At 44.5% G+C, this 12,095-nt stretch overlaps 1 protein-coding gene across 4 annotated transcripts in view; it reads left to right on the top strand.

Moving 5' to 3' along the window:
- The window catches only part of WNT6 (Wnt family member 6), a 63,890-nt gene that overhangs the window by 25,393 nt on the left and 26,402 nt on the right, over nucleotides 1–12,095 (top strand). The window contains exon 1 of one of the 4 annotated variants that reach the window (XM_061609341.1): nucleotides 7,788–7,829. The exons of 2 other annotated variants lie outside the window; for them this stretch is intronic. The gene's annotated coding sequence lies outside the window, so the exon portion shown is untranslated. Of the gene's footprint in view, nucleotides 1–7,787; nucleotides 7,830–12,095 lie in introns of those variants that run through there. One more of the 4 variants, XM_061609343.1, reaches the window with a different exon arrangement.

The raw sequence follows: 12,095 nt of genomic DNA, 5'->3' as shown, positions 1-12,095 counted from the left end.
TGTTTATATACCTTGAGCATCTCAGAGGTAACTTTAGGTCAACCCATATGAGATGACTTCCTATGTGGACATTTGTGTGGGAAACCCACATTATACCATCAGGACTGTGCAACAGCTTACATGTATTTTACACAATGATGTAAATATTATTACTAAGGATTAAAAAAATGTGACTACTTTGTCTCCAGAATGCATCTGAAAGTCAAGTCTATGGTAAGATCCAAAAGATATGTAGACTGATCCTGAAAATGGAAATGGACTGCCTTCAAGTTGATCCCGACTTATGGCTACCCTATGAATAAGGTTTTCATGGTAAGCAGTATTCAGAGGGGGTTTACCATTGCCTCCCTCTGAGGCTAGTCCTCCCCAGCTGGCTAGGGCCTGCTCAGCTTGCCACAGCTGCACAAACCAGCCCTTCCTTGTCTGCAACTGCCAGCTGTGGGGCAACTGAGCTCCTTGGGACTATGCAGCTTGCCCACAGCTGCACAGGTGGCAGGGCACGTAACCCCTGAGCCACTCACTGTGGGGGTGATCTTTAGTTGGCCCTTGACACCCAGGAGACATGAGCAGGGATTTGAACTCAGACTCTGGACTCCCAGCCAGGCTGTCCTCCTCACTGTGCTATACCAGCTGTGCAGACTGATCCTCTGCATGTTTTATTTATTTATTTATTTATTGCACTTGTATACTGCCCCATAGCCGAAGCTCTCTGGGCAGTTTACAGCAATCAAAAACATTAAAACAAACACACAATTTAAAAACATATTTTAAAAACAATTTAAAACACAATTTTAAAATTCAAAACAATATAAAAACAATTTAAAAACACATGCTAAAATGCCTGGGAGAAGAGGAAAGTCTTGACCTGGCGCGGAAAAGATAAGTGTTGGCACCAGATGCACCTCGTCAAACAGATCATTCCATAATTTGGGGGCCACCACTGAGAAGGCCCTGTCCCTTGTTGCCACCCTCCAAGCTTCCCTTGGAGTAGGCACCCAGAGGAGGGCCTTTGATCTTGAACGTAGTGTACGAGTGGGTTTGTATCAGGAGAGGCGTTCCATCAGGTATTGTGGTTCCAAGCCGTGTAAGGCTTTATAGGTCAAAACCAGCACCTTGAATCGAGCTCGGAAACATAATTAAAAATAAACCCCATTGAGCTCAGTGGGGCTTAATCTGAAGCAGATATGCCTGCAGTGGTCACCATTGTCAGAAGTAAATGGAAATGATGGAATCTGATGCCATAAGATATGGTGATGGCCACTTGATCTGATGAATTTACTACTCATCAAGCAATGGCTACTAGTCATATGCAATCTGGGCCTTGTTTCAGAGGCAGCATCCCTCTCAATATCAGCTGCTTGGGAGCCACAACAGGAGAGGGCTACTGACTTCATGTCTTGCATATGTGTTTCTCAAAAGCATCTCGCTGGCCACTGGGGGAACAGGAGCCTGGATGAGATGGACCATTGAACTGATACAACAGGGCTCTCCTTATGTTCTTATAAGTCAGGGGTGGCTAACCATTTTGGGTTGGAGGGTAAATGCCACCCTCTGGTCAACCCTGCAGATGCTGAATGCCAGTGGTGTGTGAGCCAAAAATGGGTGAAGCTGCTCACTCACAGCCAAAATCAGTGGTCAGAAAAATTTGTTGGGGGTGCAGATTGGGCCTCCAGACTGGGGGTTAGCCACCCATTATAAGGAATGCTAGTTTGCTGCCAAGACTCTCAGCCTACTCTTGTCTGACTTGACAAAAGACATCGGTATATAGGTTTTTGCAAGTTTTTTCATTGCTGGAATTACTTACAGCTGCTTATGAGCATAAGCAATAACATCATCAGAGACCCTTAATTAAGAGCTGCTGATACTCTTACCTTTCACTGATTTTCCTATCTTTTGTATGCTATTCTGTGGGTCATCAGTGCCATGTCTACAAGCAATTAATTCCACAATTTAGATACATATTGCAGGAAGTAAAAATGTGAGAGTCTGAATTTTCATTCGTTTTAAATCAGTAATTCATCAGGGAGCTCCCCCCAGTTGGAGAATTATACAGAAGGGGATAAGCCAGTGATTTCTCATTCTCTTTCTCGAAACCAGTCACAAATACCTCAAAACTATTGTTTGGTTGCTTCTTTTCCAAGTTAAAGAGCAGTTGTTTTTGCTTCTTGAGATCCTCAAAGGTTGCAAATCCTCAAATGGGATATATGAAAACTTGCAAAACTTCTGTTTGTTTTCAGTCTGCACAACTCATATTACAGTTGGATCCCTTCCCCCTTCCTTAATTGCATGCAGTAAACACACAGAGCGAGTGAGCACTTTATTAAGGTAGCACTCAAGGGAGTGAATACCAAAGTGAAGTTTGCAACATGTAACCCTTAGTTCTGCCTTTTTGATGGTGTTCCCAGTTCTTAATTACATAATCCCATCCAATGAAAATATATCACACTCTCAGTCATGGTCAGAACACGCAAACATGGAGCTCTCCCAGTTATTTGTCAGGACCCAGAAGTCCCTCAATTTTCTGCGGTGGGACTATTATTTCTAACTAGTGCCAAGCAGAGATTTCAGGGCACAATGTTTATGATAATAACAGCACATTGGGAAAAACCTCAAAAAGCTGCATGCATTTTTATTATGTCATATCCACCCTTTCTCTGCTCATGGCCCCCTTCAGTCTCCCCGTAGTATTCACATTTTACAAACAAACCTATTTGCATGCAAAACCTGAACTGTGAACCCCTTAGCTCTTGAGAGAAATGTTTGGTGAAATGAGGCACAAAAGTGAGCTTCCAGCACGCATGCACGCACGCACGCATGCGCGCGCACTCTCTCTCTCTCTCTCTCTCTCTCTCTCTCTCTCTCTCTCGTTACTGCATGCTGACACAGCTGGGTAATTCACTCCATTATACCAGCTACAGGTTTTACCTAGCTACTAGAGGTGCTTTTAATGCTGGATTGATATCCTGGGAGCAAGCAAGTATCCTATTTGGGACCTTTTTCACAGACCTGCAGAGTAAGCCAGCCACATCCCAGAATAATACAATTCACTAGTTACAGGTGTGATGAATTATGGGAATTTTCTTGCTTTTAAAAAACACACACATAGAATTTTGGGTCTACAGAAGGATGGGAGAAGACTAGAATGAGGCAGGCAGAGCAGGCATGTGTGAAAGGTTGTCCCACTGAGTACAGTGACATTTATGAAGTAAGTGTGAATAGGATTGTAACTGTAAAGTAGGGGTGGGAAACCTCAGGCCTAGGGGCCAAATGTGGCCCTCCAAGCTTCTCTGTCCACCCACTGAGCCTGTGTGCCCTCATCAGGCCTGCTCCATGCTGTCTTTGAGTGCTTTTGCCTGACTGGAACATGCTCTTGAACTGTGATAATATCTCTTGCCTGCCTGGATGGAGGGGTGTGTGTGTGTGTAGAACTTTTGCATAGTTAGAATGTACCCTGTTGTACAAAGGTAAGAGTCACATTTCTTGCTCAGCCCACTTCTGCTTCTAGCCCTGACCACCACTGGCTTGCGGCCCTAGAAGGTTGCCCGGAATGGAATGCAGGTGAAAAGACTTCCTTATCTCTGCTGCAGAGCAAATTCTCACCATCACTTCCTAAGGCCCCAGAGCTTAATGCTCAAGAGAGGTGTGGGGAATGTTTGGCTCTCCAAATGTTGCTGAACTACAACTTCCATCACCCCTGGGCATTGGCCAGGTTCCGGGGCTGAAGGGAGTTGCAGTTCAGCAGCATCTGGAGAGCCAAAAGTTCCCCAAATTTGGCTTAAGATCTCCAAAACTCATTGCTAAAGGAGTTTATGATGATTGTTCAAGAACTTTAGAACTCAGAGGAACTGAGCTATGCACATATACTTTGGAGTAAGGCACATTAAACTCATTAGTCATTGCTTCCAAGTAAAGATGCACAGGCTCAGGCAATATGGGGTAGACATGATAGAAATTTACAGCATGATTCTGTGCATATTTATTCAGAAGTAAGTCCCATAATGTTCACTGAAGCTTACTTCCAGGCGAGTGTGCATAGGACTGCAGACTTTAAAAGTTATGGATGTGGCAGAGACTTTTTTCTCCTATTCTCATGATACTGGAAGCCAGAGTCATCCAATAAAATTGGCAGTAAGTTCATAAGAAAATTCATGTTCACACAGTACACAATTAGAATTCACTGCCAGAAGGGGTGCTGGTGATAGCAAAAGGGGGGTTGTAGATGGCAACTCTAGCAACAGCTACTAGCCACAATAGCTAAATGAACATTCCATATTCCATTCCTGAATACCATTTGCTGGGTGGAAAGAAAAGGGGGTGCTATTGCCTTCATGTCCTTCTTGTGGACTTTCTGAAAGCATTGGGCTGATTTCTGTTGGGAACATGGTGCTGCTGCTGGACTACATGGACCTTTGATCTGATCCAGCAGGTCTCTTATGTTGCTTGTACATGTAATCTGGATGAAAGCAGATTATTTTATTTATTTATTACATTTACACCCCACCTTTCTTTTCATCATAGAAACCCAAGGTGGCTTACATATGGTTCCCAGGCGGTCTCCCATTCAGGCACTGACCAGACCTGACCCTGCTTAGCTTCAGCCAGGTGCTGGCCTCATATGCCTTCAGACCATAGCCTGGGACCTATTAGTTTTGTTTTTGTTTAAGGCATTTATGTACTGCTTAATCGTTAGCATTTCTAAGCAGTGGCCCTCTGTCTGGCCCTCAGGCCACGCACCCTTCCCACCCACATCCCCTGCTGGCCCTGCTTCACACTCCTTAACTGTTTTTGCCTGACCTGAGCTCTGGTAACATCTCTTGCTTTTTAGCCTATTTTACAAAGGTAAAATTTGCATTTGTTGCTCAGCCCACTTTTGTCTCTGGCCTTGCCCATCACTAGCATGTGGTCCCCAAAAGGTTGTCATGGAGGGAATGTGGCCCTCGGGCTGAAAAAGGTTCATACCCTTGATCTACACAGATCTTCTGCTGTCTTCTGGGCATGATTCAAGGTGTTGGTTTGACCTATACATTCCAAACTGATATGAATCTGGCTTGTCTTTAGCAGCCTGAACCATGTTGTCATTTGAGATGCTTGTTTCAGTTTCATCTTTGCATTGGGTCTGGCTGTTAGGAAAGCAGACTTCTCAGTGGTGCCCCCCTGCTTGGGAATTCCCTACTGTTCATCCTTAGCAAGTTAAGTTTTTAAAATAAATTTACATTAGCATGTGGCACCCCAATTCCCAAGGGGTGAGACTTCCAGGGGTTCCAGTGCTTACCCAGGGTTCAGTTTCCTTGGAAAGAAAGTAAACAGAGACAGTTGTGTCTTTAGGCTATATGGTTTATTTACATATATATACAATTTGAACATAAGATGGAACAGCTCATAGCATTAACACTCCAACAGATCTTCTCCATTAAGCTTCCAGGGAGGCTCCCCAAAGCCATAGCTGCTTTGGATTCAGCACACAGAGGAAGACTCTCCTTCTTTCCAGCTCCCAGATCAGACTAACTTAAAACACACAGGCTACCTCTTAGCTCTAGGATGAGGAGCCTCCAGCCAGGTGAGGGGGGAAAGGCCTACCCCTTCCTGGAACAGCATCATCCTCCCTTTATTCCTATAGCAACACATCTGCTCTTGACCAAGTCTTTAGACATGCAGATGAGGTACTTGATAGACCCATTAGCTTAGCAAAAAAACTGGCTTGACCAGTTCAGCAGATTCCTTTACTACAAACTCCATCTCTACAGATACAGAATTACAGGCTTGAAGGGTACCTACAGACATCACCCATACCAACCACCCAACCCTATAACAGTGTTTTATTTAAGTGTGTGCATGCGTGTGTGGGAAATACACCCAAAGAATGGTATAGTTTTCTTCAAAATGCTCTTTTGAAAACCAATCCTAGAGCAGCATGTATTTTAATAGAGAAATAATAAGTGGTGTCGCTAGAGACTTTAAACGATATAGGGTATAGGCCCATGGCAAATTTGCTTATGGTAATAGTTGCAAATTCAGGCCGACTTTCAGAGGGGAGAAAACAAAATGTGGCTTTTATTATCAAGGCTTAATCTCAGCTTTGGGGTGCCAATAGGATTTTTTGGACTCAGTACACTATGTGTGGATTGCGCCTTCTGCCCCACCCACAATCTATTGTCAAGACTGCTGGTTATGTACATGTTAAAAGGCAAGTCTTATAACATTTAACATAACCTTTCTCTCTCCCTGCCTCTCCTCTCCACCCAAGTCTCCTTCTCCACCCCATCCTGCTATTGTATGTGCCTCTGGGCAAATTAGGATGGTGAGTGGCTGGGATTCACCAGCACTGTGCTTCACAGCATGCCCAGCCTCTCTTTAAGCAAAGTTTGAAAAAATAGGAGAAGGTGTAGGAGATCTGGAACAAGAGACTGGGGCTTAGCACCATCCCCACCTTTTTAACAATGGCCTTGGAAGTAACATACAATCAGCATGGTCTCATGAAAGTTGGATTGCATCATCTCACTTAATCAGAAGGAAATCCTGATATATTTATGTTCACCGCCCAGAGAGCTATTGCTAGTCGGGCGGTATATAAGTTTTAAAAATAAATAAATAAATAATATATCCAAGAAGACTTACCTGCTAGCAAGTGTGTTTTTTTGGATTATAGTGCAATCCTAACCATGTCTACTAAGAAGTAAATGCTAAATTCAATGGAGCTTACTCCCAATGGTAAGTGGGTAAGGCAGCTTTAGCCTCCTCTAGCACTTAACATTAGGCACAAGGCAAGAGCTCACTTCACCAACTGCATGAAGGGGACACTCATTTGGAAGGTTTCAATAAGTGATACACAAATTGACATTTGAATTTTTGCCATGAATGTTAAATGTACAGATAGAGAGAGTGTACATTCAATATAAGTTGACCCTCTTCTGCTTTCTCTCCTGCATTCACATTCACATTTTATGTTAAAGGAGATTTTTTTCGAGTAGCATGTTGCAAACTCTGTGCTAGTACTATATTAAAATTACAGACATGGGATATACAGAAGACTGATTTAAGCACCACTGTGAAAACAGAAGAAGCCTTTACCCTCTAATCTTAGACTGTAATTACTCAGTGGACATGGAGAAGGAACTTTGTACATGCTCAACAGCACTCTGTCCTATGAAGCCTATTTAATTATTATGTATCTATCCCACCTTCCCCACAATGAGCTCATACAGTGAAGAGAATGCAGTTGCACTCAGGTGTGGCTTGCGAATAGGCATCTGGTTGGCCACTGTGAGAACAGGATGCTGAGCTATATGGGCCATTGGCCTGATCCAGCAGGGGTCTCCTTATATCCTAAACCCCACAAGGTAGGTTAGATTAAGAGGCAGTGACAAGCCCAGGATCGCCCAATGTGTTTTGCAGCCGAGCAGGGATTTGAACTCTACGCTCCCTGGCCCTAGTCTGAAACGCTAACCAGAAACTCTAACCACTACACCACAGCGGTTTACCAAGCAATTTCCAGGACTAAGCGCCAGTGATCTCTGGCTCAAATTAAGCCCTTGTTTATACAGCATCATAGGAGTCCCTTTTTACAGACGCCACAGCATTAAAAACAAAACAAAAAACACCTTTCATTTCAGTTTGAAAGTTGGTGTGCTTGATACGTGTTTTCTCGACTCGTGCCCTCGATCGTCTCTGGAGGAGTAACCTTGGGAGGAGGAAGTGGAGGGGGCGTGGCTCCCAAGCACAGATTGCGGAATATAGGCTTGCTTGCCCCCCCACGTCCAACCGGCGGCTCAAGAAAGGCCCCGCCCCGCTCTCGGGGGCACGATTTCTCGGCAGGCGGGGCCGAGGGCGCGGTAATTGCAGAGGCAGGCGAGGTTTGCGCCGGGGACAAGCTCAGGCAGGGCCCGCTGGAGCTCACCTTCCCCACCAAAGCAGTAGCAGTCTGGCAGCATTTTTCTGTCCTCGCCGCCTTCCCGGGGGTGGGGGACGGACTGAAGTTGACAGCTTCCTGTTGCATTATATTTTTTTCCATCCCCGCGTCCTAGGTAAAAGGGATGAGATGGGGGGTGCGGCTGGATGTCCGCATTTCTCTCTCCCTCTCCTCTCCCTTCCTCCGGTCAGCATGCAACAGGAGCGGTAAAGCTAGGACGGGGGAGGACCTTGGCGCTCCTAGGACCACCGTGGGTGGGAGGAGAAAAGAGAAGGCTGCTGGCTGGGCGCTTCCCTGTCGGATCTCGCCGGGGTGAATCACAGTTCAGCGTTTGATCCTCAGCCCCGGGGCTTGATCGTTATGTTTAAAGGAGGACAAATTGTCCCTGTTTAATGATACCTTTGCCCAGGCCAAAACTCCGGTGTGGCGCGCGTTCGAGAGCTGCCCTCCCCTCCACTAAAGTTGTGCCCGGGGCTTATCGCCTGGACTGTTTTAAGTCCAGGAACCTGCTTTCCTTGACGGGTCAGCTGGGAAATATGTGGTGATGATTAAAACTGTTGGGCTAGAGTTGAGAACCCCATCCAAAACGTCCACTCAGTCCTGAAGTCCAGTGACTCGCCATGATCCTCAGTCGGCGCTTTCGCTGTGGGGGGAGGAGGAAGCAGAGGCAATGAGGATGGCAGCTGCTATGCCTCAGCCCAACTGACCTTGCAGGGTTGTTGTGAGGATAAAACTTGGAGGAGAGAACCATATATGTGCCAGAGGGAGCTTTTTGAGATGGAGGGTCGCATTTCCTCCTGAGCAACTTTCTGGGGGCCATGTGTATGTGTAATGTGTGCATGCACGTGTGCACACACACACACACATACACACACACACACAGGGTAGGCTACTTTCTATACAGACTCCCACACAGTCTTCCATCCAGGCAACCAAGGAGCATTATCACGGTTCAAGGACACAACCAGCCGGGCAAAAACCCTCAAGGATGATGTGAAGCCGGGCTGGGGAGAGGGAACTGTAGCCTGGGAAGAGTCCTGAGGTCTAGACAGAGAGGTCTGGAGGGCCACAGGTGGTCCCTGGGCCTGAAGTTCCCCACCTCTTGACGAAAAGGCAGGATATATGCTTATAAATAAATGTGTGAAATAATAATTAAAGTTGCTCTGAGCAGGTACAGGTACCCTTCATAATTGAATATAACCAGTCAGGCAAGGCCCTGCATATCTGATGGACAAGCAGAGCTCCTTCATCGGATAGAAGGGTATCTCCAGTTTCACAAGTTAGGTGGGTGGCTGCAGGAAAAAGGACCTTCTCTGTGGTGGTGCCCTGATTATAGACTTCCCTTCTCAGACTTGTCTGTCTGGTTCTGTCTTTGTTATCATTTAGACACCAGGTCATTCTTTTCCTCCAAACTTTTAAGAGTAACTTACACAGTTTTTAGAGTTAATTAGCTTTGTAATATACTTTATATACTTTTTTGTTATTTCCACTTGAATTTATTGTATATTATTTTAGACTGGTGTTGTGAGCTGCCTTGATTATCAGAAATAGTGGAAAGGAAGAATATATGTGTGCATGTACATCCATAAAAGACAGATAGAGACTTTCAGGCATGCATAAACCCCAGCACCTCATGTTGCAACTTGCAGTATGTTGGTGGAGGAACAGGGAGTTTTGATCCCCCCCTTCTCATTCCAGCCCTTCCAGCTGTTATCATCATTGCTCTAGTGCTTCTAGATCCTTTCCAGTTCACTTTAACTTGGCTTGTATTTCTTGATCCGAAATGTAAAAGATACACAAAGAGGTGACAATATGAAGCTAGTTTTCTCTCGTAATATAGCCTGTCCATTACAGGGCTGGCTTTATGTATTTTTGTATATTATGTAATGGTAAATGACACCTCCCTATATGGGCCTCTAAGTGTACCATCACACATCTACTTTTTGGATGCAAACTGAACATCATACAATGCAGATTTATTATCTCTGCAGACTTCAGCCATAATTTGTTTGTGCAATCAGAATGCCTTAGCATGGACCATTTTAGCCATGTGGTGACTTCACTATTATCTACTCAGATACAGTGGCATTTTCCCATGCAGTTCCACTGTGATACACCTATCTCTGTTTTCCTTTGTTTTGACCTCCATCTGTGTGGTGCCCTTTGTGTGTTATGGCAGCAGCATCGGAACTGCTTGTTTGTGGCTTCATCCCACGCTTCTGCCTTTGTGTTTTAATGGCCCAGTGTCTTATGAGGAAGGCCAGTTACACAAGTCCTTCCCATGCTATTGTCACCTGGCATATTGTCACCCCTATGGGGAGAGGTACCATAGAATCCCCACCCACATAGTGCTGGGCCTTTAAATGTTACAGTAGTAGCATGGAATTAAGCCCTAGCTAGGTAGCTGCCAAACTGCTGCTGTAACATAAAAAAGGCTGGGTTTTTTCTCTCCTCTGTTTTATTGAGTCCAAACCTATGAAGTTTGTTGTATTTGAAAAGAAGGCTGTCCCTGTGCATTTGTCTAAGTTTCCAAAAGAATATGTTTCTAGATCTCATGACTGGAGATAAAATGTTTTGACAATGGTAGGGCAATTTTGTCCAATGCTGCCTTAAGCATATAGGCTGGACAATCTATCCAGTGCTCAAGGAGTGGAGCTTCAATGTCCTGAACAGGTGAATGCCTCTCTCCATGGTGCTTATTCAGCTTCAGTCCCACTTCATCTTTCAGTGCACTGTGCCTACTTTTCTTCATTATCGCATAGCATTGCTGTTCCAAATTCTGTGAATATACAATAGTTTATAACCAGCATATGATTTACTTTAGACTTTAATTTTCTCTAGTTTGTCTCCTCAGTTTATAGCCAAAGCACTCTAAAACTACGGGAGACTCTGACCTGTTTGTTGTGAAATTGTCTCTTACTTCCTGAGTAATGTTGTACATGCTTGGGCATTGCCAAATGAGAGCTGGAGTGGACAACACATTCAGAATGGTATAACTCTGTGGGAAATGCTACCCTGGGCTCCTACTGGGAGAAAGAGCAGGATATAAATCTAATAATTAAATAAATGTACCACCTCCAACTGCAGATGGAGTAGAATGCTTCCTTCACTCCTTGTTAAAATCCCCCTGTACTCAGAAAACTAACAACTCAGATGAAGATAGAGAGAACTAGAATGGAATGGCTGGAATCTTGTTCCCTGAAATGTTAGTTGTCTAAGTGTGAAACCTTTTACTATGAGGGAGTATTTATATATACATCCCCCTATCTGCAGTCTGCAAGTAGAGTCTGAAAAGAGCTGTATAGTGTGATTATGTGTGGATTGGCTTGTATATAGCCAGACCCAGCATAATTGCAAATTTGATTTATGGAGGCACTTTTTAAATGCACCAATAAATGCCAAATAGACTGTTTACCATTCTTGAAGTGTTAAACTCAGAACACATCATGATGTTTCCCATGACAAGGAAAACATATGATGCATCATCCCTATGGTTATAGCTGTGTGTGTGAACAACATTTTGGGGACATTGGCAAGACCAGATAACACACTCTAATCTGAATGGGAGACTACATAATGCTGACTGCAGACATTCAATATCTTTAGAATGGGGAGTGGCAAACAGATCAGAGTTGTCTGTTCAGAGAGACAGAGAACTTGGAAACAGTCAATGGATTACAGAGTCTGCAGAGGAGTGGAGATTGCCAAATGGTGCAGATGGTGATTGGGTGGAAATACAGAAGAGGCTGAAGGTAGCATCCAACACAGCATGTCATTGCTTCATGGTGGGTGACAAAGGGGACTGGATGTGGTCAAGTTAGAGAATGTCCAGGCTAGTGTGCAGCATTTGCACCAGAATGCTCTTTCTGATTTCTGCTCCTTTGCTGTGCTGATGAGAATAGTGCTCATCATAGTCCTTTTGTTGCCCTACCTTACTGAACCTTTCTATATTCCCATGCAGCACTCATTGGCACTCAGGATTCCACTAAATGCAAGAGATTGCAAGGGAATATGTACCTGCTTTCATACAAATCACAGTGGCATAAATATGAGAGGACACCGTACTGATTATCACACCCGACACTCAATGATTTATAAGCCATGTGTATATAAAGTTACCTTATACTAAATCAGACCTTTGGTCATCCAGCTCAGGGATGTCTACATGTGCTGGCAGCACTTCTCCAGG

The sequence above is a fragment of the Rhineura floridana genome, chromosome 2 (assembly GCF_030035675.1).
Source record: "Rhineura floridana isolate rRhiFlo1 chromosome 2, rRhiFlo1.hap2, whole genome shotgun sequence".
Lineage (NCBI taxonomy): Eukaryota > Metazoa > Chordata > Lepidosauria > Squamata > Rhineuridae > Rhineura > Rhineura floridana.
Note: the sequence above shows the minus strand (reverse complement) of the source record. Positions and strands in the feature narration are given on the sequence as shown.